The sequence below is a fragment of the Euprymna scolopes genome, chromosome 5 (genome assembly GCF_053919585.1).
Source record: "Euprymna scolopes isolate OS-2025 chromosome 5, ASM5391958v1, whole genome shotgun sequence".
NCBI lineage: Eukaryota > Metazoa > Mollusca > Cephalopoda > Sepiida > Sepiolidae > Euprymna > Euprymna scolopes.
Window position 1 is genome coordinate 8709619 of NC_136486.1, and position 17544 is coordinate 8727162.

The window sequence follows — 17544 nt, forward strand, 5'->3', positions numbered from 1 at the left end:
TACAAAAGCTCATCTTTGCTGGAAGAGACACTGAAAAATGAACAGCATGCAGAGAACTGTAAACTTGAAAACAAAAGACGAGAAAACAAAAATAGGAGGAAAACACGCTACATAAACGATACATAAGTCTAACTAGTGACAACAGAAAACCACCTAAAGATGACTATGAACAGGTCACCAGGGAAATGAAATCGCTGCTGATGTAACAGGTGAATGCCCTGTTATGGAGTTCAAAAAGAGCACATCCTGGTCACAAAAGCACCAATGTAACAGGTGAAAACTCCTAAGTGTTTGTCGGTACATAAGGGTAGTTCTAGGTGGTTCTGATCTTTGAAAAAAATAGAAAGTTCAGTAGTGTAACTTTGGACGGTTATATGATAATGGGGTGTAATACGCAATTCCTTGTCGTCCTTGCCTCACCAGTGATCCATAGGTAAACGAACGAGATAGAAAATTATTTAAAAAAAAGGTAGGAATAAAAAAAACAAAGACAAACCTCAAAGTATAAAGGAAAATATGAGTGGCACAGGCCACATAATGGAACCGGCGTTAATGTTGCTGCCCTTTTTCAGCTTGCTGTTCCTGAAAGAAATTAACTCGAATATATGGTGTTTCTTTGATATTTAAATCACGAATGCCATAGGAAACGAATAAAATAAAACTCCAGTCGTTATTTTTTGTTTGTATAAAAGATTATAATTAAATCAACTCATTACCAAAATCTTTGTTATTATACAGTAAGGTTAAATAAAAAATATATATATATATGGTATTTTCTTTTTTTCTCAACAACGCGGCCGTGTGAAATATTCGCTCAGAAAAAAACATTTGTGAAGCACATTGTCTCCCTTTTTTTCTTTCCTGCTTCTCTCCATTTCAATAAGTGGACGAGGTGTGTAGCGTGAGTATAGAGCGGTTCAGACTCAACATCTTACAACAACTGCTTTCAATTCAACTCAACACCAGCTCAACTCAAACTCAACTCCAACTAAACTCTACTCCAACTGACAAAATTCGCTTCTGCATACCTTCTTATAGGAAGGTAACGTGGTGAATCTGAGGTTTCATTCAGCCAATCCACTTTAACAAATTTCGAAAAATTGAATGGCCAATTATGTAAAATCACATGTGCATTAAGTAATTTTCTATCAAAACCTTTTCACACAGCGCAATCTTGAAATTGACCTCGAGTCAAACTGATTCTCAAGTTTAGACAAAATAATCATGAATTCTACCATACACCATGCAATGGGTTCCTTTACAAAATAATATTATTATTAAATATTATTATCAATACCCAAACCTGCTGATGTAAATTAGGTGGTTTGTTCACACTAACAACAGACAGAATCACGCGAAAAGAACAAAATATTTCTAACCTAATAGAACACCAAAATTAAAAGAGTTCTCCGAAAGAGCTAAAAACGTTGTACACCTTGTCACACAAAAAAGATTACTCGTAGACCTACCTTAACCGGAGGAAATTTCTAAAAGGACGATTAAAGTTTTTGTCATGGACAAAAAAAAAACAAACAGTTATAAAATCGACACGTGACACGATTATGAAATTGCTATCATCAACTGGGAGATTCTTTGGAGTTTTGAGAAGAGAGTTATGAATAGTAGTCTTTGGAGAGTGGAGATTTGGTTTCTCAATATGCGGCTTGGGGCAATCATTTTATATGTGTTTTTCCTTTATGGGAGCAGTTGGAGGGATTATTTTTGATGTTGGCTCCTGGTTCTTTATCGAGTTGGTAATGATAGCCGTTGATGAATAAGTACTTGGCTATGGGTTTTCTTTTAGGGGTGGGTACTTGTTTTTTCATCTTTTAATTATTTTTTAAAGTTCAAATAACATCTTGCCTCCGTTTTTTTTTTTTCTGACATCTCCAGTTTTTAATTTTCTCGCATCTGTTCGAGCGAAAGTCTTTCCGGGATCTTCTTCCTAGTCACTAGTATGCACTAGTTCTATTTTGTTGGATTTGCTTTTAAAACCCACATGCCGGACCTTTATATCATCTGAACTGGTACCTTTTTTGTTGGTTTTTTTTTCCAAGTCTAGGCTTACAATTGTCATTGTGAGCGTTTGAGCGAACAACACAGAAAAACCTCCAGCGTGAATGCGGAATACGATTTACGCACACACACACACACACACACACACACACACACACACTATTAATAAAACAAAGGTATGTGCAAACAACAACCATATCTGTTTAAAAATGAAAAAAAAAGTTATCCCACCAAGTTTTGTTTCAATTTTTGTAGTTTTGAGAAAAAATAAATAAATGAATAATAAATAAAAATAACACCCCCAAAAAACGAAGATAAATTTTTTTCAATTTTTCTTGGAAAAAAAAATTTACAAAAAAAAGTGTTCATTTGACTTACCTTTTCTCGAACAAAAAAAAATCGCTCAATGTCAAGTTGCTTTCCAACTCCTCGAAAAGCCTTTATATGGGTTTTCGGTGGTGCTAAATACGAATATCACATTTTAATTTGGGGCAGATAAGTAGTTTTCATGATATGAAGAAATTTTTTTTTCAAAAAGTTGGGGATCACTTTCCTATATAAATTTAACGTAAAATCAGCACCCAGCTTCTGACCACCTAGTAATTTCTTCATATCAAAACAAATTTAACTGATATTCCTTTTCAGCATCTCCGAACACACGCGCTGTTTTTTTTTTTTGTTTTTTTTACTAAGATTCGTTCATTATTCATCCCATAATTTAGGACGCTAATTATGCTGTCAGTAAGTTTACAAAAACATATTTTTTTCATTATACAACTTGTATAGTTGTTAACAGGTGCTTCACCAGTTAAATATTTCACAAAAATTATGTTTACATTAGGGGGATGTGGATTCCCATAATGTAAACAGAATTTATGTGAAATATTAAACGATTCTGATTTAATCGTTTAATGGTTAATGTCGGAACGTTACTTACGGAAAAACGGTTAATTAAACTACAGAAGCACCTGTTAAAAACTATACACGTTCTATAATTGAATACCCACCTAAAAAACCGTTCGTGTAAGTTTACTGATGGCATTATTAGCGTCCTAACTTATAAAAAAATGAACGAATTTCTTAGTTTAAAGAAAAACAGCGCCGGTTTTCGGGGGTGCTAAAAGCGAAAATCACAGTTAAATTTGTTTTATGATATGAAGAAATTATTAGGTGGACAGAAAGTGGGTGCTCATTTTACGTAAAATTTATATAGGACAGTGATCCCCGCGTTTTGAAAAAGTAATTTCTTCATATCATGCCCCAAATTCTAATGTGATATTCGTTTTCAGCACCACTTGACATTAACCAAAAAATCTTTAACATTATTCATCTAAAATATATATATATATAGCAAAAACAAAACAAAACAAAAAATATTATAAAATTTTTCTGTACAGTTAATAAAATTTAAAATTAAAGGTAGGTTTTCTTTTCTTATTATGCTTTCATCGGCGACGCTCGGCTTAATTTCCTCAGCGACGCTCGGTTTACTCTGGCTGTTGGCGTCATATTCTGGAGAAAGCCGGGTGGACTCTGAGTTCACTCTCTGCATGAGTACCAAAAGGTTACTTAAAAATTAAGAATAAGCGAAAAAATAATTACCTCCGAATTAAAAATAAAAATAATAATTCAGCTTAGAAGGATATTTCGAAATGAAAACAAATATATTATAGAAAATATTTAATAACGTGCTCAAACTATCACAGTTATTCCCTTTAGTTTTCTGGTTTGAAAATATAAAGGTTTCAGATTCACGATAATAATAAATAAATTTAAGTTAAATAAAATATAAATTGAAATGAAAATTGACTAAATAATTACCTTGGAAATTATATTTTAAATAGTACAGTATTAACGAGGCTATTATGTCGAATAAGTAATATATAAAGAGCTAATTATTTAAAATGATTTAATTTAATGTGATATGCTAATAACCATAACTCAATCGATGTATATGTGATGTGAAGAATGCTATATCTAGATGTTACACATAAAATAAATGTACCCTTCGCCCGAAGGTCCGCCCGGCCTTTTAGCCGGGATCACAGTGTAGTATCTGTTCCGACAGATGCTGCACTTAAGATAATTTGTACCAGTCAATGGAGGGGAAACCCTCTATACTGGGACAATTATTATTTTTGGTAACCAGAGTGCCCCCTTTTTGCCTACTTTTAGGGGAGCTGGTTTTAACCTCACATTAAAAACGGCCTTGTGCCTAATTTGCTCAGTGGGGGAGCAAATAAACACCATCTGTTCCGACAGATGCTGTAAGCTATGACTAGCTATGACTAGCAAAGACCAGATGTGGGGGCAACCCCACATGTCTGACCTTTAACCAGCTCCCATTTCCCACCTCTCGGGAGCTGGTCCCCTTTTCCCCTTCCCCCTCCCTTCACTCCTCACATTAAAAATCGGCCTTGTGCCTAATTTGCTCGGTGGGGGAGCAAATAAATACCATCTGTTCTTCAGATGCTGCAAGCTATTACTAGCTAGGACTAGCTATGACTAGCAAAGACCAGATGTGGGGGCAACCCCACATGCCTGACCATTAACCAGCTCCCATTTCCCACCTCTCGGGAGCTGGTCCCCTTTATCCCTTCCCCCTCCCTTCACTCCTCACATTAAAAATCGGCCTTGTGCCTAATTTGCTCGGCGGGGGAGCAAATAAATACCATCTGTTCCGACAGATACTGCAAGCTATGACTAGCTATGACTAGCAAAGACCAGATGTGGGGGCAACCCCACATGCCTGACCTTTAACCAGCTCCCATTTCCCACCTCTCGGGAGCTGGTCCCCCTTTTCCCTTCCCCCTCCCTTCACTCCTCACAGTAAAAATCGGCCTTGTGCCTAATTTGCTCGGTGGGGGAGCAAATAAATACCATCTGTTCCGACAGATGCTGCAAGCAAAGACTAGCTATGACTAGCAAAGACCATATGTGGGGCTAACCCCACATATCTGAACTTGGTCAAGGTAGGGATCACCCTACGACCACAGTTACTATCCAGCTCCCATTTCCAACCTCTTGGGAGCAGGATACCCCGTTCTCTCCCCCTCCCTTTCTCTCCACATTAAAAAACGGCCTTGTGCCTAATTTGCTCAGTGGGGAAGCAAATAAATACTGTACCCTCTGCCCGAAGGATCTGCCCGGCCTTTTGGCCGGGATCAATTTGATCAATTTGCTCAGTGGGGAAGCAAATAAATACCGTCTCCTTTGACAGAAGTATCCTACAATGGGCATTAATATTTCTTGACCAGGAGAGGTGTACCCTTCACGGAGGCAACCTTTCTAGAGCAATTGCTCTGGATATATCTAAGACCTTTGATAGGGTATGGCATGAAGGTTTACATCACAAGATCTCTAGCTATTGTATAGCTGGAAATGTCTTCTCAATTATTAAATCATTTCTTTCTGACAGGTTCATAAGAGTAGTAGTTGATGGGCAAAAATCAGAAGCTCACAGTATTAATGCTGGAGTCCCTCAGGGGTCCATCCTGGGCCCAACTCTTTCCTGATCCACATTAATAGTCTTCCAAATCATATCCTTACATACATTTGTAGACGTTTATGCTGATGACAGTACAATCTATGGTAGCACATCTAAGTCAGTAAACGACCAAGTTCTCTCCGATTATCTTTCCTCTGATCTTGAGCACGTGGTACAATGGGGAAAGGAGTGGCTGGTTACTTTTAATGCATCTAAAACCAAGTTTCTCTCTTTACATCATAAACGTTCTGATCCCCATCTGGCATCAGTTGAAATGAATGGCTCTTGTCTTCAGGAGGCCTCAAGTTTTGACAAGCTTCTGGGCTTGACCTTTACTCCTGATCTTAAATGGAACAGGTACACCAAATATGTAGCCAAAGCCGTTGGAAAAATGATGGGATCCTTCTATCGATCCAGAAGATATCTCACTGCTGATGCAATTCTCTATCTATATAAGAGCCAGGTACGTCCAAGGATTGGGTGATGTTGCCACACCTGTGTAAGAGCTACTAGAAAGGAATTGTCCTGCCTTGATAGAGTTCAAAATGGACTTTGTAGCCTCATAGGAGATATCCTTTTCTCTTCCCTGCGACCTCTATCCCACAGAAGAAATGCTGCGTGTTTGTCTCTACTGTATCGTTATTTTCATGGAAAGTGTTCGACTGAGCTTCAATCTATGGTCCCCCCTCGCCAAACTTTCACAAGAAATACTCGTCTAGCTGAAAACACTATCAATAATTCCCCCACTCGTTATCTGTGCCTAAACCTAAACGTAGATTCAATGAACAAAGTTTCTTTCTTAGAACCGCACGCCTGTGGAATTGTCTTCCGTTTTCCTGCTTTCAAGCTGACTACAATATATATAAGGACCGCTGCGAAAAAAGGTAGGTTCTCTCTACCATGCTAGAAAGCTACTGACCCCTGAAAGTATCCTGCAGCTCTATAAGGCCACCATTCGCCCATGTTTGGAATGTTGTTGTCATATTTGGGATGTTGCATCTGCTACTAGTCTCTCACTCCTAGACAAGGTTCAAAAGAGAGTCGCCAACTTAATAGGTCCTGAACTATCATCCAAGCTTCAGCCTCCGTCCCATCGACGCAATGTAGCATCCCTCTGCCTGGTCAACAAGTACTTTAACGGTGTATGTTTTGACGAGATGCAAGCACTTGTACCCCCTCTACGTAAATACCCCGACAAACCCGACAAGCAGTACAATCCCACCCCTTCACACTAGAGATCCCTAGCTGTAATAGAGTCTTCTACTCCAGAAGTTTCTTCTCCAGAACCTCTGGTCTTTGGAACTCCCTGCCAGGTTCCTGCTTCCCCAACTGTACTGATATGCAGAAGTTTAAATGTAACATTAACCGACATCTTGCTGCCCAACTCCCCACCTAGTACCCATGTAGCCTGTGTCCCTAATAGTAGCCCCCTACATCAAAGTGGCAATGTGCCTTGTTTGGGGTGAAAATGTAATAAAATAAAATTAAAAAATATATATGTATATACATATATATATATATATATATATATATATATATATATATATGTTTGTGTGTTTGTGTGTGTACATATATATAACGATTTTTGCAACTACATAATTTTATTCGACATATTTCATGAAAAAAGCTAACAACTTGCTTTCGTATTCAGTCAACAACGCTGGATTTTTTTAGAATCTTGCATTCAAAATGTTAATAGGATTTTGTAACTGTATCTTCATTGATTCATCATAATAGTACTTTTTTCATAAATTGTACTCCTACAAAATCGGCAATTTTGAATTTTGTTTTTTAATCAGCTATTCTAATTGCGTTACAATTCGATGCGAGTAAAGTGTCATCGACCCATAAAACTTAAATCAGTTAATTTTCCTTACAGTTTGTGTGACCGAATATAGATTGTTTGAATTGTTGTATAATGAAATAATTATAAAATATTTCATTCAGTTCAATTGGGGTACACCAGTTTTGATTTATTAGGGTTTATTTTTTCGTCTCGTTTACTGGAAGCTTGTACTGAAATATATTTTTTTTTATTTTAAACGTAGAAATTGAGGTAGCGTTTTGTAAAATACGAAAAAAAAGAGCATCTTTATCATTCTGTAGGGAGATAGAACAACATCATTTACTCGGTTGCTGTCGGCTTGCTCCGGAGAGTGACTCTGGGAGTTCTGGCCGTGATAAAAATGTAAAAACTCTGATTCCTTTTAACTCTTTGTTGTAAGTGTCAAACGTACATGAAAGGAAAGATGTAAACTCGCCATATTTTTTATTGAGTCCCTTTTGAAATTTTGTACATTGAAAACTTTTATGGTTGAATTTAAGCAGATGATGTTTACTTTTTCTTTAGCAAAAAATGTTCTTGGAAAAGTTTTTTATTTAAAATAATAGTATTATTTTATTTAGTTGTTTGTTTTTTGTTTTGGTGGGAATTTTTGAATCCCATGATGTTTGTTGATTCTGTATTTTCTATCATCATTTTTACGTATCTTCACAACTTCTAAATGCTCATTTGAATTGACTTAAGATTATGGGTTGTTTGATCTGAATTGTAACGGTTGTAAACGGCTTAAAGTCACCCGACAAACTTTTAAGAACAATGGAACTCAACAGACTCACTAATAACTTCACTAGACATTTTTAATGAATTTGCCGTTGTTACGCTCCTTATAATCTGAAATCTTCTCGGTTTCCACATGGTTTTAGAGATGTCAGTTCTGCATAGAAAAAAATAATATTGGGCTCTCCTTTAAATAAATAATGCTCTCTTTGTGTATTCAATGCCTTGCAGCCATTATCCAAGGCTTCTCGGATTATCAAAGATACACTTCAGTCTTAGATGACTGAAGTGTATCTTTTATAATGCGATTATATCAATTCCACAATCTTTGATAATGCACTATATCAATTCCACAATCTTTGATAATGCACTATATCAATTCCACAAAAATGGTCTCGTTATTGTCAATACATTTTGTGTCGTTTTGATTTTAAGATGTGTCTGAATGATTTTGTGTACTTTTTGAATTCGTCAATAAGTCTTTTACCTGCAACAATTCAAATTTAGATCCCGATCCATCAAAGAAAAGTCGTCTGTTGTCCTTTAACCTTTTGAATTGTAAGCCATTTTAGTTTCAGGGGAAAAGAGGAATCCTGTTCCAAGCAAAATGTCAGTCATTCAATCTATGGAATCTTGTAATTGTAAAAGTTAAGACAAAGACGAAGAATAGGATTTTCCATTGGATGGCTAATCCAGACAACCTTTAATTGTAAAAGTTAAGACGAAGAGCACAATTAATTTTCGTGCGGACACAGAAAAATATGTGTGGAAATTCTTAAACGTCCGATATGTTTTATCAAGTGATCCTGGTTTTTAGTTGGTTGCTAGTAGGGCGCAGCTACATTTAATTAGTAAGTTCTGATCACCTATGTCTATAAATAGAACATTCCATTTTCTTGGGGGTGGGAGGGTAATTGTGCCCTATAATTATATCAAAATTATTGCAACACTTTGGATGTGTGAAAATTAATTTACGATTTTCCACTACTTTTCCAGTTTTTATCTTAACGATCAACAAAATGTAAATCTTGGGGTCGGAAGAAATTTTTTTAAAAATAACGCTCTCTCTTAATTAACGTTCATCATTTTCCAATAGCAGACAGAAAAATTAAAATCAATTTGTTTTTTGACTCCTCATTTATAACTTTTAATCGTTGAACATTTCGTTTCTTTTCTTCTTCTTTTTTTGAGCGTTCTAGAAAATGTACGTCAGTATCTTATCTTTATGAGTCCACTGCAGCTTTCACAGTCGATTCTTTGTCCTTAAAACATTTCGTCGTTGGGTTGTACAACATAATATATATAATATTGTGTAAACTCTCTTAAGAATTTGTTGCTTATATTTTCAAAACACTATTTTGCCCGTTCGCATAATTCCTAGCAAGGTCGATGTTGTTGAAGTCGGTCACTGGACTAGCACGTTGTTAGTTTGATTGCACCGTCGCCAATTGTTGTAGGAAAGGACCATAAAACTCGAACATGTTTAAGTATACATGAATATATTATACAAGAAAATAAATACAAAGAAAATATTGTCAGAATTTTTCGACTGTTAGACATGATATCACTACGCGTTGGTTGGTGATAATCATCCGAATAATTGAATCAGCGTTTTATTATGATGAGAAGAGTCCATTACAATTTAATGTGAAAGTCTGCGCAACAGTAATTTACATAAACTAGTATATATAAATACTCATTATCTAACAAAGCTAAGGATTTGTGATACAGGGAATAAGTCTGATGATGATTATATAAGCTCCAGTTCTTGGGTTAGGCAGTGATACTTATGTTATCACCATTTACTATTTTAACATGATGCAAACATGTCTGTAAATAAACAAATAGAACACTGTAATACAAAGCGGTCAATATTTGTAGAAAAAAACATTATAGATAACATTTACTAGCAGTGTCTCTCTCCGTGATTTGGTGATCTGAGCTACTGGCAATCGACTAGGTGATTGTACGCCCGAATCCGTGTTTGCAATGCTTGCTATTCTATCTACATTATGTACACGTGATACAGTGAAACCGCCTACATATATATGTAGATAAGTTTTCATTGTATATGTATGCATATATAGATATATGATTCTTTCATTTAATTACATAAATGAATGTACAAAGATATAATTTTATGTGTATTTTTTTCAGTATTTACTTCGCATAACTTGGTTTATTCCTTTTTATCTACCGCTTTATATATGCATATATAGACAGAAGTGTAGAACCAATAGTTGTACGTAAACTTCATATATATATATATATATATATATGTGTGTGTGTGTGTGTGTGTGTGTGTGTGTGTGTGTGTTATTTGTTGTTGTTTTTTTTTTGTTTTTGCGATACGTCTTGAATTCAATTATTTACGAAAGTGCATGTTTACCTAAATGCGAGTTGGGAATAATTTTCCTTTTAACTTTAAATTATATTTTATGAATAATATATATATATATATATATATATATATATATATATATATTAATATATATATATATATATATATACTAATATATATATATATATATATATATATATATATACTAGCATTTCAGCCCGGCGTTGCCCAGGTGTTTGGAGGTGTATGTTGAGCAAAAAAAAATAGCGGTATTTTTTTTTTCTTTGACCTTTATTATGACCACTTAACATTTATTGTTTTGGACTCAGATCAAGTTATTATGTTAGATCCATGTCCAAGGAAATTATATCCAAAAGTCCAAGTGTTTAGACCGAAAATTTTCGGAGGAGTTTGGTAGAGTTATCAAATGTCAAGTCGTTGAACTTTGACCCCTTAACAGCCAAATTTCTGGCCGAACACAGATCACAAAGATTTTCTCAAATCTCAGTACCCTGTATATCAAACTTCGAGTCTGTAAACTTAAACTTGACAGAGTTATTGCGTAGAGGAATGAACACACACAGACACATAGACATACAGAGACCCCTTCACTTTTATAGATATACTGACATTTAAGTCCGACGTTGCCTGGGCGTTTGGATGTGTGTGTTGAGCAAAAAAAAAGTGGTAGTAGAAAGGCAGGCTCGAACCCGTACCGCGAAGGACGAAAAGAATGGGACAAAAAACCTGACGTCTTTGTCGTTACGACCACCGCCAAACCGGAAGTGGCGTGGGTTTAGTTAAGGTTAGACAATAGAAAGGAGAGGATGACTTTCACAAATATCGGCGAAAAACGATTCCCCTGTAGAAAAGTGCCCAGTTGAAGTTGAAGATATTAATGTTTTTGCCAATTTTTCGATATTTATCGTCTGAAGGACCGAACTTTAAAACGATACGTATCTTGTAAAAATCCGTCGCCTCTGTCGAAAGTTTCAGGCAGACATGCAAACATATATACATACATTTATATCATGTTAATTAAACTTTTCGACCCAAACCGATTAAAAAGATTGCCCTATCTCTGGATACCCTTTATGTAAAATTTCAAATGTTTAGACCAGAAAGTGGCTGAGTAATTTGGTACGCACAGGTCAATATTCTTTTAACTTTGACCCCTATTATGACCCCTTAACATTTATTGTTTGGGGCTCAAATCAAGTTATTAAGTTGGATCCATGTCCAAGGAAGCTATATCTAAAATTTCAAGTGTTTAGACCCAAAATTTTCGGAGGAGTTTGGGAGAGTTCTCAACGGTAAAATCGTCGAACGGTGACCCCTTAATAGCCGAATTTCTGGCCGAAAACGAATTACACAGATTTTACCAAATATCCGTACCCCGTATATCAAATTTCGAGTCTGTAGACTTAAAACTGACAAAGTTATTGCGTAGGGAAATGTACATACCCACACACACTGACACACATACAGACACCTTCACTTTTATAGATAGATAGATAGATAGATAGATAGATAGATAGATAGATAGATTAAACAAAAATATATACGTATACATAAATATATATTGAAACAATTTTGTCTTTACTGTAAGCTTTTTACGTAAATATTATGCAAGTATAAATCATGTAGAATATCTGCATGAATATAGTAATAGTTAATTAAAGATCATCATCACATAAGAAACCCGAAAAATCTACTAGGGAATTAATTAAAATGATTGTTTAAAAGAATATGCAAATTAGCTAGATGTTTTGCTAGTAAAAGCAATTCCAGAACCCATATATAAGAAAATTGTATTTTCTTTTTAAATAAATAGAAAAGAGGGTTTTTAATATGACTATCAATACCCACAAAGGACAAACGAATTTATAGGAATATATATATATATATATATATATATATAAGGGATTAGTCACCAACAATGTGTATTTTTAACATTATTTTATTATTCCGTGTCTTGGTTTTTCATTGAGAATTATGTTTGGACCATTGTAATAATCTTTTTAAGTCATTGAAATCGTTTTTACACGCGTTTCAGACGTTCTGTGAAGCGTCCTCGTCAGAAATGATTTTCAAATGTGTTGGAGATGTAAAAATGGTGATTTTCGTAGTTTATTTGAAGTGTTTCCAAGGGGTGGAGGCTTGTAAGTGTTTATTATTCATTGGCATGTTCAATTTTTATTACTATTTTATTGGGCTTGTCCAGGCTGCTGACCTGGTTGTAGTCACTCTCTCTTTCTGCTAATGTTTTTTCTTTTCCTTTAAGGCGGGGTAGGGTGTGTGTGTGTGTGTGTGTGTGTGTGTGTGTGTGTGTGTGTGTGTGTGTGTGTGTGTTTGCTTTTATTGGTTTGAGAATGTGTATCCTGTTTTATAGTATTATGAGGTTATTTTCTTCCTAGGAAGGTGACTGTGATCCGAGGTCGTTACTAATGTGTATGTGTGAGGAGGGGGGGACCAGCTCTTCTGAAATAAGGGTAGGGGTGCTTTCATTCTATTTTGATATTTATTTTTTGGATTCTTGGATTTTAGTATTGTGATTTTTCGTTTTAGTCTTTTCAGGTATTCCTTATATTATGTTTGTTTAGAAAGAGGGGTGTATTTAAAATATGTGTAGGGGATTTTTTAATGTTTCTATTTATTTGTCTCCCCATGTGGGTATGGCCAGACTTAGGATCGGTTCCTAGTGTGAAGGAGATTTTGTTCCCCAGAGGGGGGCAATTGGAGGGGGTATAGGTATGGGAGGGGGTGATAGAAGGGATGGTAGTTGTTTCAGTCATGAGGGGATTCTCCTCCACTGACTGAGGAGGGGGCGAGGTGTTGGAACAGATATTATGCTATGGTTCTAGGTGTTTCCTAGTGTTGTTGGTTTCGAGGTTAAATAGGGTTGGTATTGTTCAGTGTGTTGTATTAGAGATAGGGGTGTTATGTCTGTGTGTGGTTGTATGCGCGCACGTGTGTGTGTTTTAATGTGTCGGTTCTGATTTATGTGTGGGTGTGTATATGTGTATGTTCATGGATGTGCATGCGAGTGTACCTTGCATTTCATGTTTTTGTGTGATGGTATTAGGCTCTGTTCAGTTCAGGAGTGAATCTGGTGATGAAGTTTTTTTCCTGTGTAAGTAAATAAAAATATTTGTCTGTTTGGAAGATTGGCATTATTTTGAAGCTGTTTTCACTGCATGTGTGTACGTGTTTTGAACATAGAGGTGTCTGTTATCTGCAATTTTTTATGTTGCTCTTATGTAAGGCCACTCTATTGCTGAAATTCTTGGTGGCGCCTATGTAGGATTTGTTGCATGTTGTGCATCTTAGTGCATATACTACATTTCTGGAGGTGCAATTTAGATCCTTTTTTATTTTGAATGTTTGTGCTGGGTTTTTGAATGTGTGTGTGTTACCTTCTATTATTATGTCACATACTCCATATCGCGGTTTGTTGCATTTTTAACCCCTTTTGTAGTATGTGGGACGAGTTTTGAGGAAGATAGGATGTGTTTTAAGTTTTTGGGTTGGCATTTGCTTTTTATTATTTTTGTTGTTTTAAGTATGTTGTTTAGTTTGTCGTTCTGATTGAGGAGGATAAGGTGTTTTGTTATCTGTGTGAATAGTTCTGGGTTGTTTGTGTTGTGTGTAGAGACGTATGCTAAAATTTGTTCTTTGTTGTGTTCTTTTGGGGTTCTTAGTTGGTCTATTGGAATTTTTTCAGTGATTACTCCCTTATTTAAACATACATCTTTATTTCGTTGGAATTTCTTCACCCATTTTTATTTAAATATATATATATATATATATATATATATATATATATATATATACCAATATTTGAAATGAAACTAAACTATATATATTAAAATATCATAATTGCAATATTAAAATATAAAATAAAAATGGACTTTTCAGCGATGAGATATCATATAAATTCTGGATAAAAGTAATGTTTTGTTTCTGAATTACTGAAATCGTTTTTCATAGCAGATATCTAATGCTTCCCACAAAGGTATTAAGACTGGTGAAAATACCTCAGGGGCAAACAAACACATTGATTGTATAAGTTTAAGTGACGTACGAGCATAATAAATATACATAAAATGATCTGGAACTGAAACTTACTGTGTATTTCTTTCGTATAGATTTAAGGTTGAAATATGACTATAAGAGTATAAAATTTACTAAACTTATGACCATATCGTTTACTCGAGAAAGATATGTGATTTTCCCGCGCCGTGGAGACACAAATGCAACGGTTGTTATATTTAAGGGTCGACAACAAGCACATCGGATGTTAAACACATTTAAACCATACGCACCTTTAATGTAATTAAATCCTTCTTAAGAAAGGAAAATATTCAGGTTCTTCTCGACGGTCATATATCTAAACAATATGATATAAATGGGGGTGTACCTCAGGTGTTTTCGTTGGACCTTTATTATTTTTGATTTTCATAAATGATCTCCCTGATAAAATGGTTTCTGAGATGGGTATATTTGCTGATGACACCACTCTCTATATCAGGCACGAGGGGAAAACAAATGAGCACATATCTAAGGAAATGGCAGACACACTAGAGGATGACTTCCAATCTGTATTGGAATGGGCACAAAAATGGATGGTCACAGGACTAAGCTTGTTTCCTTAAATCATTACAAGAAACCTTGGCCCAAAACACATTACGCGGAAGTATTTCCTAAAAACCGGAGGCCTGACGTTCACAGGGAGCATGAACTGGAATAGATACATTGAGAGCATTGCCAAGTCTGCTGCGAGGAAGCGGGGGATCTCTCTACCGTGATAGAAAACTATTTACACCTGAAGGTATCCTGTACTTCTATAAGACCACCATTCGTCCATGTATGAAGTACTGTTGTTATATTTGGGCTGATGCATCTACTATTTGTCTTTCACTCCTGGACAGTTCAACAGAGTCGCCAACCTGATAGGTCTTGATCTGTTATCTAAGCTTCAGCCCCTTTCCCATCGATGAAATGTTGTATTCTTCTGTCTGGTCTGCCAGTATTTTAATGGTGAATGCTCTGACAAATTAAAAGATTTTGTATCCCCTCTACGTGAATACCCCAAGATACCTGACAAACAGCTAAATCCCATTCCTGCATAGTAGAGATCCTTAAGTGTGAGAAGGCTTTTACTCCAATATTTTCTTCCCCAGAACTGCAAGACTTTGGAACTCCTTTCCGGGATTCTGCTTTCCCAACTCTACTGATATGCAGAAGTTCAAGTGTAATGCAAACAGACATCTTGCTACTCATCTCCCTTCATAATATTCCTGCAACTTATGTCCCCGATAGTAGCTCCTGCTTCAAAGTGCCACTGTGCCTTGTTTGGAGTGAAAATTGAAAAAAAACTTTAGATAACGGGAAATTATACCATCGGTTACAACTGCTAGGGGGCCCTCTTTTTCTGCTACCTCTGGGCGTCATTATTGGCGAGATCGCTTGAAAAATATAAACGACTGTGATATTTGTTTAATAAAAAATATTTTTATTTATTTTAACAATTAAGTAACAGTTAATTAATAACTTGAGACCCGTTTACAACAAAGTCCAGATTCCAACATCTTACGTTCAAACTGCAACGGATATATCTTTTTTGCCGTGATAGAAAACGATAGAAACAAAAGCGAGAACAGAAGGGGGGAGAAATATGGAGAGGTTAAGGTAGGGTTAGATTACATAGATATATATATATATAACCGTTTATTTAATTACCACATATTGTTCTAAATTTTAACATTTTAAAAGCTCGTGTCATCAACATTCATTTAACCTATTTCACCCCGGATGGCTTCATGCTTGTCAACAAAGTATCAGCTTGAGTTGAGCAAATGGTTGCTGTGTTTGTCACGATTATAATAGCACATGTACGTGTTTCCGCTCAAGTACAAAATATGTCAAGTATATTGTCTTTAAATGAAGGGTGCCAGGACTCCCTAAAATGCTCTTGATAATTGTAGCACCCACTAACATGACGCCGTTTAGATCTATAGTTATTGAAAACTATGATCTCATCAGGCGAAAAGTAGCTGCTCATATGTAATAAAGTAAACTCGATTCTCACTATAATGAAAGGTTACACTCGAGTTAGAATGGAAACGCTAAAATTATATCATGAACGTTTTCATTTCGACGTTTCACTTTTTCAAATTACAAAAGCATGGTTTAGGTACACATACGAGATTTATTTTATTATAAATAGTTTGAATTGCAGAAATCAGAATCTAGCTGATATTTAAAGCATAATCTGACACAAAAACAATTTTATACTAAAAAAAATTATATATTTCAGTCTTAAATTGGACAAAAAAATAAACGCCATCGTATCTGTTTTGAAGTAATGCTCTAATAACTAAATAAGTCTAGACAGAAAAATAATTATATATATATATATATATATATATATATATATATATATATATATATATATATATATAGGTGGGGCATAAATACTGCTACAAAATAAAACTGAGATTTATCACAGCAGCATAACTTATCACAAAACCCAATTACAGAATATGATCAGAAAATACTGAAGAACAATATGGCATAAGTATTTTCAAAATGTTTTCCTCGAGGCTTCACTGCACTACGAACTCTTTTGAGGAAATCATATCTAGTAGCGCGCACAAAATATAAGGGTCTTTCGATGAAATTATCTAAGGGCATTTTCACCCAGTATTAATTCAATATTATCTAAAAAATCTTCAGAATTTTGACAATGGGTTAAAGCAGACTTCGCTCTCCAGGATTGACCACAAACAATAAACAAGAGCGTTAAGATCAGATAATGAGGGAGTCATTATTCTTGGATCCAGGAGGAACAGTTGTCTCTAAACCACTGCTGAGTTACATGGGCAGTGTGGCGTGTTGCAACAGCTTGTTGGAGAGTCCAAACTTCATTACCGTACGCAGAATTACACTATGGGGTTAGTGCACCTTAAAAATATCCTCAATATTACGTCCGTTATTAATCTTGACCACTTGAGGTAGTACAAATACGTGGAGATTTCTCTCCTTCAGAAATGGCTGCTCAGATCATCACTATTGATGGTTTCTACGTTAAGAAAACCTTTTCAGCATTATCAAGTATTGCCTTACGACTTCTCGCAA